This window comes from Panulirus ornatus, chromosome 66 (genome assembly GCF_036320965.1).
Source record: "Panulirus ornatus isolate Po-2019 chromosome 66, ASM3632096v1, whole genome shotgun sequence".
Classification (NCBI taxonomy): domain Eukaryota; kingdom Metazoa; phylum Arthropoda; class Malacostraca; order Decapoda; family Palinuridae; genus Panulirus; species Panulirus ornatus.
Genome location: NC_092289.1, coordinates 21,388,731 through 21,402,952, shown reverse-complemented (window position 1 = coordinate 21,402,952; position 14,222 = coordinate 21,388,731). Strand labels below are relative to the sequence as shown.

The 14,222-nt window shown below is 40.6% G+C and overlaps 1 long non-coding RNA gene across 1 annotated transcript in view; it reads left to right on the top strand.

Annotated features, from left to right (window-relative positions):
• Window positions 1-12,263, top strand: part of LOC139746793 (uncharacterized) — a 42,576-nt gene extending 30,313 nt beyond the window's left edge. Inside the window, exons 3-5 of the long non-coding RNA XR_011712231.1 lie at window positions 9,809-9,957; window positions 10,926-11,164; window positions 11,776-12,263. This is a non-coding gene — a long non-coding RNA (uncharacterized lncRNA). The remainder of the gene's footprint in view (window positions 1-9,808; window positions 9,958-10,925; window positions 11,165-11,775) is intronic.
• The last annotated feature ends 1,959 nt before the right edge of the window (window positions 12,264-14,222 follow it).

Sequence of the window (14,222 nt, the reverse complement as noted above, 5' to 3'; positions counted from 1 at the left end):
TCGAGCAGAGCACCCCCTCTGTCAAGCAGTCGTTTCATCAAGAAGTCCCTCCTTGCTGTAGTGTCTCCTACAAGCAACCCATCCTTCGCGAAGCCCCCTCGAACAATCCCTCCAGTAATTACTGCATCCATAAAGGAGTCTCTCTCTCTCTCTCTCTCTCTCTCTCTCTCTCTCTCTCTCTCTCTCTCTCTCTCTCTCTCTCTCTCTCTCTCATCACAAAATGTGTTCCTTCTGAATATTACATGAGCTCTTCTGTCAACCGTACGTCTGTTGACGTATATCCTTTTACGGTATCATATAAAAGCAGACGTTACCACAGTCGTGAGGTCAGAACTTCTTTATGTTAATTTTACACAAGGCTGATCTAGTTTTCTTAACATTTCATCGTTAAATATATATATATATATATATATATATATATATATATATATATATATATATATATATATATATATTGTGCTGTGTGTGTGATTATTTGTGTATATAAAGGGGGAGTTTAACGTGTGTGGGGTGGACCCCATCTCGTAGCTTCCACTTTCCATCGCACAGTCAGTTGAACTCATGTTTGTTTTCATGACTCTCACCTGCTCATTTCCTTGTGTCCTCTGGTTGACTGGCTTCATCCTGTTTCGAAACACTGATCAGTATCGACTTCGTCAAGCCGATCGTTGAAACTCGTGGTAATGTCCTTCCTTTTCATTCGCTCTCCCTTCTTTTCTTCTGTTTCCTTGCGGTTTTACTCCATGATTTCAGATGCAGTTTCTGCTTCTCGTCTCTGGATGCTCTCTTCAGAGCGGTGATGTGTATTCTGAGTCATATATATTTTATAGAAGTGCAGATCATAGAATTTCTTTGCCCATGTATTCCTGTTCAGTTCTCCAGATACTGTTTCCGGGTGACAGACTATGGAAGTGTATTAGCATATTGAAAGAAGTAGCCTGCAACTAGCTTTTCTGGTCATGAAAATATTCAACTAATCGTTGTTTCAAGAGAGAGAGAGAGTGCCAAAGGACTGGAAACTTGTTAACGTAACATCGATTTTCAAAACGGAATGAAAATGCTCTTCGAAACACTGTCTCATTAGTCTTACTTCGGTCCGAAACAATAATTATGGTCTGTCGGTAAGTTCCTAGTCTCATTTTGGTTCGAAACAGTAATTATAATCTGTCGGTAAATTTCCTAGTATGAGATAGATTAATGATTGACCATCATCATGGTTTCCGAAACAAAAAAATCATGTTAAACGAATCGGATTGAACTTTTCAGTTATATATATATATATATATATATATATATATATATATATATATATATATATATATATATATATATATATATATATATATATGAGAGTGTAGGTGGGGAAGGATACGAGGAGTAAAATGAGTGAACTTGATTGCTTTTACTCTGGTGCCAAAAATATACTGTAAATTATGAGTACAAAAACACTTGGTAAACTGCCACTGGTAGAGAAAACGAACCTTGGATTGATTATTGGGAACTACCTTAAATACGCATTGCCAAGATGTATGTAATAAAGCCGACGGGATGTTAGGATTAAGAGGTAGATTTAGACTGCTGGCGAAAGGATGCGAAACTCACCCTTTTTATGTTACACTTGTTTGACCTCATCTAATACGCTTTTCAGTTATCGTCATCAAAACCTAATCAAAGATGACGGAAAACTAGAGTAAATCCAAAGAAGAGCAGTCAGACTACTCACTTCACTTAGAAAACAGCTTTATAAGGAAAGATTCAAAAGTCCTAAAGTAATTCTGCAATGAAAATAAATTCCTCTACCTGTTGGGTGCTCAAAAAGCTGAATAACTTTAGCGGCATAACATACGAATATTGTTTAAGACAGAGATTCAGTGACCATAGATTATGGTATTAAGATGAAGTTTTGTTTTTCACATGAAAAGTGTTTGAACGTGTAGTAAATGCGAAGATTGTAAATGCATTTAGATTAAGGTTAGACAGATACTTCCGTGATATCTGTTATCGGTAAATAATCCTGGTTTACGTCTCATGTTTCATGTCTTTCTTTTACAGAATCCTGCTATAGAGCAGATGTTAAACTGGTATTATGTTCCTCATACTTCAAGGTATTTATTTTCCTTTCATCTTTTCCTTGCCTGATGTTGAGTCGGAGGGATGGGTGGATGGGGAGATGCCTTCTGCTTTACTGTCCCTTTTCTACCACATATTTTTAAGCACTAACCCATAACCTCGTTATGGACCTTCAGGTCTCCTGTTATTTGTCCTTCCCTGTGTCTAATGAAAGCTGGAGTCTGTCTTTGTGGATACTGTGGCATCATCATCCACAAACATATTCAAGTACGAATCGAATCCTTCTAGCTAAGAATTTTACGGGAGTTAAGACGTGCCCTGGTGGGCACTTCTGTTACGTGTCATCATTTACCGTACGCTTAGGTCATACTTGATCTGTTGAAGGAGTTCTCCGCTTGTGACGGAGTTAAGATTTGGTATATTTTTGCCATCTTACTCCAGGACAGTAGTTCCCAACCGATTGTACGCGTTCCACTAGTGTCGCGTGAGGGCCTTGCAGATGGTGTGTGGTGTTAGTCATCTTTTAAAGTTCCAACCCTAAATGAAAAGGAACATGATTATGTTAAGGAATGTTGTAAATATAAGATATGTTCAAGACGAATCATCTCGTTTTTATTGGGGGTACGTATGGTGCTGAAGAGACCGAGACACGACTCGAGAAGTATGAGATCAATTTTGTATGAGATCCACTTCTCCAGAGGAGAGTGAAATACCCTCTGGTAGTCCAAGAACACACAGCTTACCCACTCATTTTTTTCCCTCGGTTGTTGCTCTTTGTCGCCTACTTGTACAAGTTTCGTTGCATGACCTGTCCACACGATGATATAAACCTGACTCACGGTAATGATTGTGTTGTTATTATTATCATAAGGGATAATGATGTTTATCATTGTCATGAACCTCATGAATATATAGTTAAGATGTGGATGTGGAGTTGTCCTCATCTGGAAGAGGAGCTTGGAAACCGTACCGAGAGGTTGTTTCGGTGCTGTGTACTCACGCTGCTCCTATAGGGATGAAAGAAAGCGTCAGTGTATGCAGGGCAGACTTCACCTGACAGAACGGGTCCTTTAGCAGTGATGCTGCTTAGTTTGCGAGGCCGTAGTGGGCAGGATCATAATTGGGCGCGAACGGCAGGGCTTTGTACACAACCACTCTCGTGGGTCGACTTTTAAAAAGCCAGGCAGCCGTACTCTCCACACTCACGCTTTAGATCCAAGAACCTGAGGCACCCCACACCCTTGATTCGGTCGAAAAGAAAAGGAAAATGTTTTGCACTGTAGAACTAAGAATAAGATTACTCTGAAATCTATTTCGGACACTCCCATGTAAAGAAGAATTTAATAACGTGCATGTGGCTGTCTGGTTAATATATCGCGTGGACGCCAGCCACTCCTCGTGATGAGGAGCTGGACTCACTTGTTGCTCTGTTGCCTCGCGATAAATTAATTTCAGAAGACTTTGCTGTTCGTCTCTGTGAGTGGGAGGGGGGACAACCACTCTCGTGAGTGGAAGACGACAGTAGACGGATCACTTCTCAGTAGTCTCGAAGCTGTATATGAAAAAGGTATGTAGTATTGAAATTCGAGATGGGGGTGAGGTCGCGGAGCAGCGTAGCTCTGATAGATATGTGTGTGTGGCCTGGTCTCTCCAAACACGGCAGTGAGCGTCGCCTGGGGAACAACATACGACATGCTGGCCAGTGAGCGTCATACTCGACGACTTTCATGCCTCTCTTAACAATCAATAAATTGGACGCTAAGTGAGCAAGCTGGTCTTTCGCAACGATCACCAGGCGGGAAGGGGGGGGGGGAGATATTTAGGAAACTTATGCCACCAGTAACCATCTGGTGAAGTTTTCGAAGCCACAAAGGTCTACAGTTAGCCTCGGAGATTAGTCCAGTGTTCGAAGGAGACGCCATACCCTGATTGGGGACACAATAGACGCAGCAGAAGATGCAAGGTCCGAAACAACCCCCCCCCCCCCCCCCCCCCCACTTGTTGACCAAAACCGAGTACAAATTCGCGAGGTCAGAGTTAAGGAGGGTGACCAAACAGGCTGAGAGACTCCTGAGACACAGCTATGTTAACCACTTCAGACGAATATACCTCCCTCTAACGCCCTTGATACACTATGAAGATAATCAGTGAGAAGGCAGGCAAAAAAACGTATAGCCCATCAGGACTCTGAGAATCAATACTCATCGTCTATCGAGTGGGCAGTGTGAACATCACTGCCAGAAGCGACTCTGTTGTTAGATGCTCGGACAGTTGGGATCCTGGCTTTTTTGAAACATGAGACCAAGGCGAAAAAAGGAAGGACTGCCCCTCCACACAAGATAATAGCGTGGTATGCACCAGTTAATTCGGCATGAGAGAAGTATTTGCTGGGCATTTTTTGTGCAGCCACTGACAAAACCATAGGAGATTCTCGACCGTCTTTATTAGGTATTCGGGTAAAACATCGTCATTAGAGATCAGGACGCTTCGAACTCGGCATTCACAGCACTTTCTGCACGTCACACCGTAGCCTATAAAGAGTGTTGAGAGAGAGAGAGAGAGAGAGAGAGAGAGAGAGAGAGAGAGAGAGAGAGAGAGAGAGAGAGAGAGAGAGAGAGGCGCCCTGAGAAGTCCACATCGTTTGGAGTTGTGTCGTTGATTACTTGGCTCTGTAAGGTCATGGAAGGAGTGGTAAACAGGAGATGGCTTCATATTTTTTTTCGGCCGTTAATCTCTAGAATAATAGATACAATGGCCTCTGCAAGAACTGGAACGCACTAATTTATAAGATGAATTTAGAGCGTGAATCCTCTATGTGACAGACATGTTTTTGTAACATACAAAGACCTGCTGAAACTTACCACGAAATTTCATGCGACTTGTATGGTGTATGATACCGTCAAACTCGAGAGCTAAGTTGACGCATGTATCACAATGAGACCTGAGTGCCACAAGGTGTTTTGTTTCCTCCTAAATTTATACATTGATGACCATGACGACTCCCAAGTCCCTCGTGCTCACAGGACTAAGAGCCTTACATGAGTCAAGACCCCTTTAGCTTAACATTCATGTCTAGATATTTCAATGCTTTGCAAGACCACCTCCCCACTTCATCTCACTGGTGTTCGGGCTGTTGTGTCTTCCACTGTGAAAACACTTTCGTTCTTGTCATTCAACTCTTCCCATGTCCCTACATCATCTTCTGCACCCCTTACCCGTGACCCGATATTTACCAGTGTATTTACGATAGATTTAGAAAAATTTTCTGATTGTCACCTGTCTGTTTCGTAATATATACTTTCCCATGTTACTTCGTTATATGTGTTCTCCTTTGTGTGTGAATGTCAGCGGACTCTTCCTGTAGCCTGCAGGTGAGAACACCGGGAGAAATCAGTCACTTCGACGAGGCTGTATTATCGTCCGAGGACGGAATAGAGTACCGCTTCTCCAAAGACGTTCTCGCCACCAAATGGCTCCGCGTTACTTTGCTCCCGCGTAGAGTGCAGCCTTGAAGCTGCAGGAGCCCCATAGAAGAGAGCCTATTTGTTAATAATGATGCATGCTCCAATATGGCACTGATATATCCTGTAAATCTTGTTATTACAAGTTTGTCAACATTTTAGTCATGGGTTTGAAGATAAATTTAATAATGATCAGTGTGACGTCTTTCTCCTTCACAGATATCCAACTTTAATCTGTAACGCGATGAGGAGTATGTCGGTCCATACGTCCCATTTGGATGAGACTTTACCGCTATCATTGGCTTCATTATTGTGCGCTACGATGCTCAGTCTAGGCGCGAGCGCCGAAGGACTGTGGAGGTCACAGAAGGGTGTTTGTCAGATCTCAGGGGCCGGATAATAATTGTGACGCAAGTTGTTAACAAAGTTCATTACATAAGCTTACACGCTTTTCATGTCATGAACTGCTCTACTCGTATCAAACACATTGGCTCCCATAATGTCCTCTCTGTTCCACACACTCGGACTGTGGAGCAGCTCTGTGTCGCACCATATGTTCCTAAAGGAATTATTTACGATCAGATATCCTCTATTGTACATTTTTGGTTATTGGTTCAGTTCTTAACCAACAACAAACCATGTGCGTGTGTGTGTGTGTTCAAGGGAGTGGGAGATGTATCCATGTGAACGAACGAAGGTTACGCGGGATGGCGGGGAAATGCACTGCTTCTAACAATGAGACGCTTGAGCACGACGGTACGTACCCTTGGGCTTGATAGTGTGACCTTTGATCTTACCCGTAAGGGTCAGTTCATGGATGTCAGGCCATTTATACACCAAGGGCAGTACCGGCCCGTGCTGAGGGATCGTACCGTCCTTCTCAAGGCTATGAATACGACGCGTCGCTCCACTTGAGATTGCTTCTCCCGCTCTTTCTGAAGACAGTCCTTTGATATATATATATATATATATATATATATATATATATATATATACACGCACACACACACGAGTACCTCCAGTACTGTGCCAGCGGTAATGTTGGTTATGTGATTCAAAGAACCAGTATTTTTAGAATTACTTTTAGAAGATTTATTCAACCGTTTACTCCTCCCCAGTGTGCGTGATAAATACGATTTCTTTATGCACATTTTCGTCATTGACTTTATAAGTTAAATGTTTTTTTTTCTATATTTTTTAATTGTATTTCTCGCCTGTTATTTCAAGGAAGATTCCGTGAGGAAGTCCTTCCTTCCATGAAACGAACTTCCTCACATGATTGATCCTGCATTGATGTTAGGTTATTGGTAAGAAACATCAAATGACTTACGGAAAAAAGGGGTGTAATAAGCGAGGATGACCACTTGACTGACTTGAATCAACGACGGTGTTTCTAATTACTTGATTCTAGTACGGGAGAGAGTTTTACACTTTTTTTTTTTATCTTTTATCAAACCACTGGGGCCAGAGAAAGTAAACATCAGATTCATTAGATTGGTCGTTTGCCCTGACTTGGAATTAGTTTGTTAGACTGTCTTAATCTGTGTAATATTTGTTGATTATCATAATTTTCACTTGTAACTGACTATGAGAGTTCTTTTTGTATGGTTTGTATGGTTGGAAATGTTTGTTATATGAAATAACTTGATATAAGAGAAAGGATTAATTTCTAGGATAGATTAGCGCTAGCTAATTTTATTAATATCTATATTCATGATTCCGACTTAGTAATATTGATGATACTATGTGAGAGGGCGAGAATCAAACAGAAGTTGAGGGGTCATTATTATTGTGCCAATAAAGCATATCACGGAGAGATAAAAGTAAAGTATCGTCAAGGACTAAAAAGGAAATTGAAATCTTCATTGTCTGCATAATCTGTAGTACTGAGACTTGTTTAATTGATAGATTATGTACTGTATTTTTCATTCAACGACACACTCACAGACAACGTTGAAACACCCAAACTTCTGAATTTCGCTACAGAATTTTAGAAACTTCAGTAGGACAACAGAATGCTTTATTCCGTGGACGTTCTGGTCGCTTGGCATATGCAAAATAAAATTTGATAGGCGACTGCACCCCTCCTCCTGCCACAGTGTATGTTTACATTAGGGAGAGTTTTATGACTCTACATCTATACTTCAAGGATGCAGCTAATGGCTCTCCTCATGTACGAGTCAGATATAGATATGAGGTAACTTTGAGACAAGTGCTAAACCTTGGGTATCAGAGATTGACGAACCGCCTGGGTATGTGCGCTACTTGAGGCCACAGAAGGTGGTTCACGTACACAGCCAGGCGGGCTATCAAAATAAGAAAGCAATAAAGTGTAGGATGTTGGTCCCAGGACACACCCTTGAGGACGCCAGACATTGACCAACACCCACAGCCCTGGTCCAGCTCTTGTTGAGACTGTGTTCCGGGTTATGGCTTGTGGCTGGGGTTATAGTCGTAAGAGTTCGCTTATGATGGTAGTCCCGTGGTTGTGCCGGGGGTTAGGTTGTTGGGGGGAGGTTTGTGGTCGTGGTAACTGGTTAGGTCAGGCCAGAGTGGTATTTTTGCTATGAGTTGATGCCTGTTGTTGGCGTTGTCCGTTGTGTCAGGTTTAGAATCGTACTCTTGAAACGGGTCTATGGTCTTGATAGCATTGTCTTGATTTAGTGTGATCTGTTATCGGCATCATCTTATTGGTATATGGATTTGATTTATTCTGAGGCGTCTTCTGTTTGTGCTTGTAGACAACACTGTCTTTTTAAAGTTACAAAAGCATTGTTTGTTCGTGGTCCTGCTGGGTTGTGTCTGGGGTCGAAGATGGTGTTGGGTTGTGTACTGGGATATGGTGTTACCTTGACTGAGGTTTTGGTGAAATTTATCTGCTTGTGATGGTGTTTGCTTGCTTGGAGTTATATCATTCTTTGGCTGTGTCTACGGTTAGTGTCGTGCCTTTTGGTTGCCTGAGGCTTAGAATGTCCTTGCTTGGTTGCTTCACTTATATTTGGTTATTGTTTTTTTTTAGCTGTTTAGCTTCTTGTGGCATTGGTTGGTCGCACTAGACTGATAAAGTTATTTGGTTAAGTCTGGAGTTAGGGTATAGCTTTCAGGGTTATTATAACATTAATCGGTTATGTTCAAGTTATTAAGTGTTGTTTTGTTGTGGTCTGGGGTGTACTAGCAATGTTTAGATCTGTGTAGAGTTAGGATCATTCTGAGTGTTTCTGTCGGTTTGTGACAGCGTTGTTTGTTTGAATCTAAGAGTATATTTATCTATGGTTACGTTAACAAAGCATTTCATTGACAGCGTTGGTGAAGGGTCCATGTTGAGGGAGGCAAGTAATGGGCCCAGGGAATCAGAATATCGGAAGGGTTATGAAAGTGTTGGGTTGCATTCTCTGTTTATGTCACTTTATGGTTGTGTCGAGTTGTTTTATGGTTGTTTTTTGTTACATTCATACTGGCACATACTAAGTCCCTATACTTAAAACTATGCAGTTTTTTGGCTATAACTTATAAAGTTCACCAGCCTTGTATACTGGTGTAAATTTGTACTTTTTGTAATATCATATTGCTCTAAGCAAGTTTCCCGGTTTTGATGGTGATTGGGCTGTACAGTGTGTGTGTGTTTGTTTAGTTATGAAGGCGTTTAACTTTGGATTGTTTGGAGAATGGAATCCATTTATTATTGTGTTTGGGTTTCGTGTCAGCTTCGTTTTGCCGTTAGTCTATTTGTTTGTTGTGATGTTCGGTTATATAACACTGGTTGGTGACAGTGGTGGAAAGGATTGTTTCAGGACGTTCTATCGTATTTATTATTTTGTTTTGACACACTTTTCGTATTTTGTTTGATTTGGTTTTAAAATTGCCCAGTGAATAGTGTACAGAATGTGTTTTCTTTAGGTTGACTGCACTTTAAGATAAAATTTTTGCCCAGGTATCCCTGAGGTAGCGGGGAAGGATTGTACCAGAGCAGGGTGGATCCTGGGGGTAGGTCTAGTGACACTTATATGATTGATGTTCGCGACTGAAAGGTTTTCTTTTCCGGTACATATAGTATTGCTAAAGCAGCATATTTGAGATCTAATTTCTATAGTTACATTCCGTATGATATATTAAGCTTTTTATATTCATAAACACAGTGAAGAAGATAGAATATTCGTGTGCCTGATATTGTATAATTGATTCCAGTGTCTAAATAGGGTGCGAGTGAGAGGGTGAATCCCAGCGATTAGCGTAATTACTTGCTTGTAAATCATAATAGGATCTGGTTTCCTCTCCAGGTAACGCAGTGTAAGGAACACATGGCGGAACTCGCCCATCGTCAGGTGGCCATCGCTAGACAGGACCCCTCACCATGGCGAACCTTTAGGATATATGTGATTTCCACTAAAGTCCGTCTTCGACGTGCAGGGAGAAACTTCAGTGACAGGTGAGAGATTGTGACTTTTTATGGAATATCACATTGCTAGGTAGGACACCATTTAAAAGGGAGGTATTAATAGCACGGGAGTATGCTCCTTAACACAAAGCAGTGGGGAAACAGTGCAGTAGATTGGCTCAAGTGCACAGGAGGAGCAGTGTTTAGCAGCGGAGGCGTAAGGACAATGCACACCACGAAGGTGAAGCTTGTCGAAGTCCCAGCTGGTGGATGGTTGACTTATGTATTATATCTGCGAGAGACTTTTCAAGGCTGGAGGCTTTGGTTGAACCACCTCAGGGTGACAGATGGTTGCTACCTTCGGTCTTTCATTGATTATATATATATATATATATATATATATATATATATATATATATATATATATATATATATATATATATCTTTCTTTTTCTTTCAAACTATTCGCCATTTCCCGCATTAGCGAGGTAGCGTTAAGAACAGAGGACTGGGCCTTTGAGGGAATACCCTCACCTGGCCCAATTCTCTGTTCCTTCTTTTGGAAAATTGAAAAAAAAAAAAAAAAAAAAAAAACGAGAGGGGAGGATTTCCAGCCCCCCGCTCCCTCCCCTTTTAGTCGCCTTCTACGACACGCAGGGAATACGTGGGAAGTATTCTTAATCCCCTATCCCCATATATATATGTATATATATATATTAGTTGCCGGTATGGCATGGGCAAAAGCGCGGCAACACGTCATACGGAAATAGATGTTTGAAGTGAGATGATAGCAGTATGTTTATGTTATGGTGTGGTTGAACTCTAGTTCGAATTTTCATAGCTAGAAACTAGGGTTATCTTGTAGCCAGACCCACGAGGACAGTTTTTAGCCATACCGACAAGGACTATCTTTTAGGTAGACCTACGAGTCTTTAACTTGGTAGCCAGACTTGAAATTTCTTTTGTCACAACCCTTACGATGACTGTATTCTATATTAAGTCGTAGTGAATATTCGCAGATTTGTACGTGATGCCTTCAGAACGCTGTTGTTGGTGTCTTCGGCATCTGTTAAGGATGGCGAGGGATCACGTTGTCCCCAGTGCCCTGCTGGTGCTGCGTCACATCTTCAATTACGTGACGTATCACTGGCTCATTGACCTCACCAGAGCTTGCCACTAGTTCCCCATGACACTAATACATTGCGTCGCAATCATGGACTTCATACACGACGAAGAAACTTTATTCTTAAGTATCATGGTAAGTTGTGTGTATTAGATTAGACTGTGTTGCTGTCCTTGGCAACTTCATAGTGTATTAATTTGTCTGTCCTGAGCTTTATCTCCGTGTATTCGCCCATTCATATGTTAATGTCACGTTATAATTTGTCTCTGTCTCTTCACACTCTGTAATTGTTTTTATAATATGTATCTTTTTCATGTACAAGAAAACTCGCTTCCTTCAGATATGAAACAAAGTTCACCATCTGGTAAGTAAAAAGCTGAACTGGATTGTCAGCTGAACTTTAAGTAGTTCATATACAAGGCTAATATATATATATATATATATATATATATATATATATATATATATATATATATATATATATATATATATATATAATCACTGTGGTAAACAGATAAGCCGAGGAGTGTTAAGAGGTCTTAAATGCAGAAGCCAGAACATTAGCGTAAATCATTGTCAACTCTGAATAGTGTTCAGTTGTCTTGTTTAACTAGCTGGATTTCTTTATTTTTTTCCATATGCCTTCTTCTCTATATTCAGTTACTTGTATTCTCAAGTCACACTAGCTCAAAGAACATACGCTCACGCAATCTAGTTACTGTCATTATTGTATCTTTTCTTCTCAGGCAACAGACTAGAAGTTGGAAACGTAACCTGTGGTACCCTCTTGAAGCTACAAAAAGGAACTTTTCTTGGCCAGATATATTCCTTTTTTTTGTGGAATATGAACTAAAAATGGAATTCCAAAGTCAAAGTGTGGCGATGTCAAGAACCGTTCTCTGCTGTAAAGAATGGAGTCAACAGGTTGGTATCCATTAGTGGTCAGAGACAAAGGGAGATAAGAAGTGGTTCATTAGATGTCTAAATGACACACAGATGTTCTGTGGAGAAGATACAGAAGGCATGGAAGTCAGGCAGAGTTTGGAGGGTATTAAAAGAAGAGGCAAGGGATAAGTGCTGGAGAATAAGGCTTGAGGCAGAATCCAATTTATTTTCGGTTATGATTGTAATGAGTTCCGTTCCTTTGCTCTAGAATTTAGGTGGCTTTCATTCTTGTTTTGGCAGATTTAAAAAAAATCTGGCAGGTTAGGAGGATCCATAGGAGGTCTCTGTCATGGAGATATCAAGATTTGTGTAATGTAATTCTCCAAAGTAGTGACCCATACATTATCAAAGCCGAGCTAGAAACTGGCGGTGATTTATCCATGATCCTGCAAACCTTGTTCCATAATAATGATGAAGGTATTCTTGAATTGATGATGGCTATGTATGGCATCCATGGTGTGAATCTCGCCTCTTTAAGGATATGCCTAATCTAAGCACGGGTCCTTTTGTAATGACCCATACTCGCATTGCAAGGTCATCACATTTAGATACCTTAATGTACCATCCCTGCAGCTCCTTCATGAAATCTATCAGCAAAGATCCTGTACTAGAAATAGTGTCCTCAGGGGAAGTTTTGTTACTTACCTGAGTGATGATTCCCTACTAGAAATGGTGTCCTCACAGGGAAAGTTTATTACTTACCTGAGTGATAATTACCTAAAGACTTGCAAACTAGATTCTGTGGTGTTTCAATTCTTCCCAAATCATGGATTCCTTGGCAGTTCCATTGCATTAGGAAGTCATTTTGCATTAGCCTATGTAGTGTTGTTAATACTATTGCTATATCAGTTTTTTACCTAACTTTCTTAGGGGCAAATTGGTTGGGTAGAAATTCCCTTTACCTTCATTGTAATCCACCATATGTCATTTTGAGCACTGAAGTGTTTATGACTTAATGAGAAAATTTTTCATTCTTTGCCCCCTAATGGAAGGCAAGGACTGAGGAAGCTTTTCTAACTGGGTCTTCCTTCTTCCTTTAGAATCACTTTTGGTAGTGATAACTGCATCTGCCTTAGGATCAGGCAAGAGTTATAGTTTTGATAAAGGTTTTAAATTTCTTGAGGACTGTTCATGGGTGCTTGTTGAAGGTTTCCAAATCATTATAGAATGTTGTGGTGACTTAATGTACCCAAGGATTTGGATGTTTGTTCTGGCATTTTAGGCTGTTGTTTTAAGGTTGAGTATGGTATTGCTTTATGTTTGGAGAGTTGGTGTAGATAGAGCTTTCTTTACAGGTTTTTAATATTTGCCTTAGGATGCTGTGTGATTGTGCTGCTTGCTAGTTTATTGATGTTATTTGGCCTTATTTAGAGATAGCTTTTCTTTAATCTTAATGAAGACGAGCTCTGTTTACATCTTATAGTGTTCACATCTCTTGTAGGTTATGTGTTCTTCCGAGTTACAAAATTATTGTATATACTACTCATGGTGTGAAAAACAGTCTTAAAGATGGTATGAAATAGCAGACATCCATCACATTCCATGCTGTTATGATCTTGTCAGGTATGTCTTGAATTTGCGTGACTGTGTTGGCACTAGAGATTCACATATCTTGTATTAAATATGCTGCACCTCTGTCGGGACTAGGCTGGCTAGTTCATTTTTTTTTTCATAATAATTGCATGTTTGCAAAAGGCCAGTACTTCAGTATCCACTCCAGAAATTGTTTCAATTCTTTACACTTTTTTTTCGTGGGATGTGGCTCATAGTCTTTGAACCAACACATTGTCTCCTGTCTGGCTAACAACTTATTAGGCTTCCCACATGACCAAATGACCCTGTAGTTTATAAATATTGACAGGTTGCTGACCTTTTTGGGAGACTTCGAATCAGAATTTAAAAATTCTGTGATAAGGATTCATCAACAGCAGTCTTTTCATTGGTCTATGGTCCCATATCTAAATTCCTATTCCTGATGTGGAAGATAGGACTCTTGAATTAGCATTTCCATGGTGCAAATCCTATCCAAGGTCAGTGATTGCTTTGTAGTTGGATTTCAGGGTTTGTAAGCCTAGGACTTTCAAACCTCAAGTGGTACCTTTTCTCAAGGCACACAGGTCAAATTAGTTTGGAGCTACATGTGTTAGTAGTCTACTGGAGTAGAGCTGCTACTCATGAAGAGGTGCACATTGACTAGTAGAGGCATGAGATCTCTCCAACCCTCAGTCCCAGCTCCATTCAGGAGGCG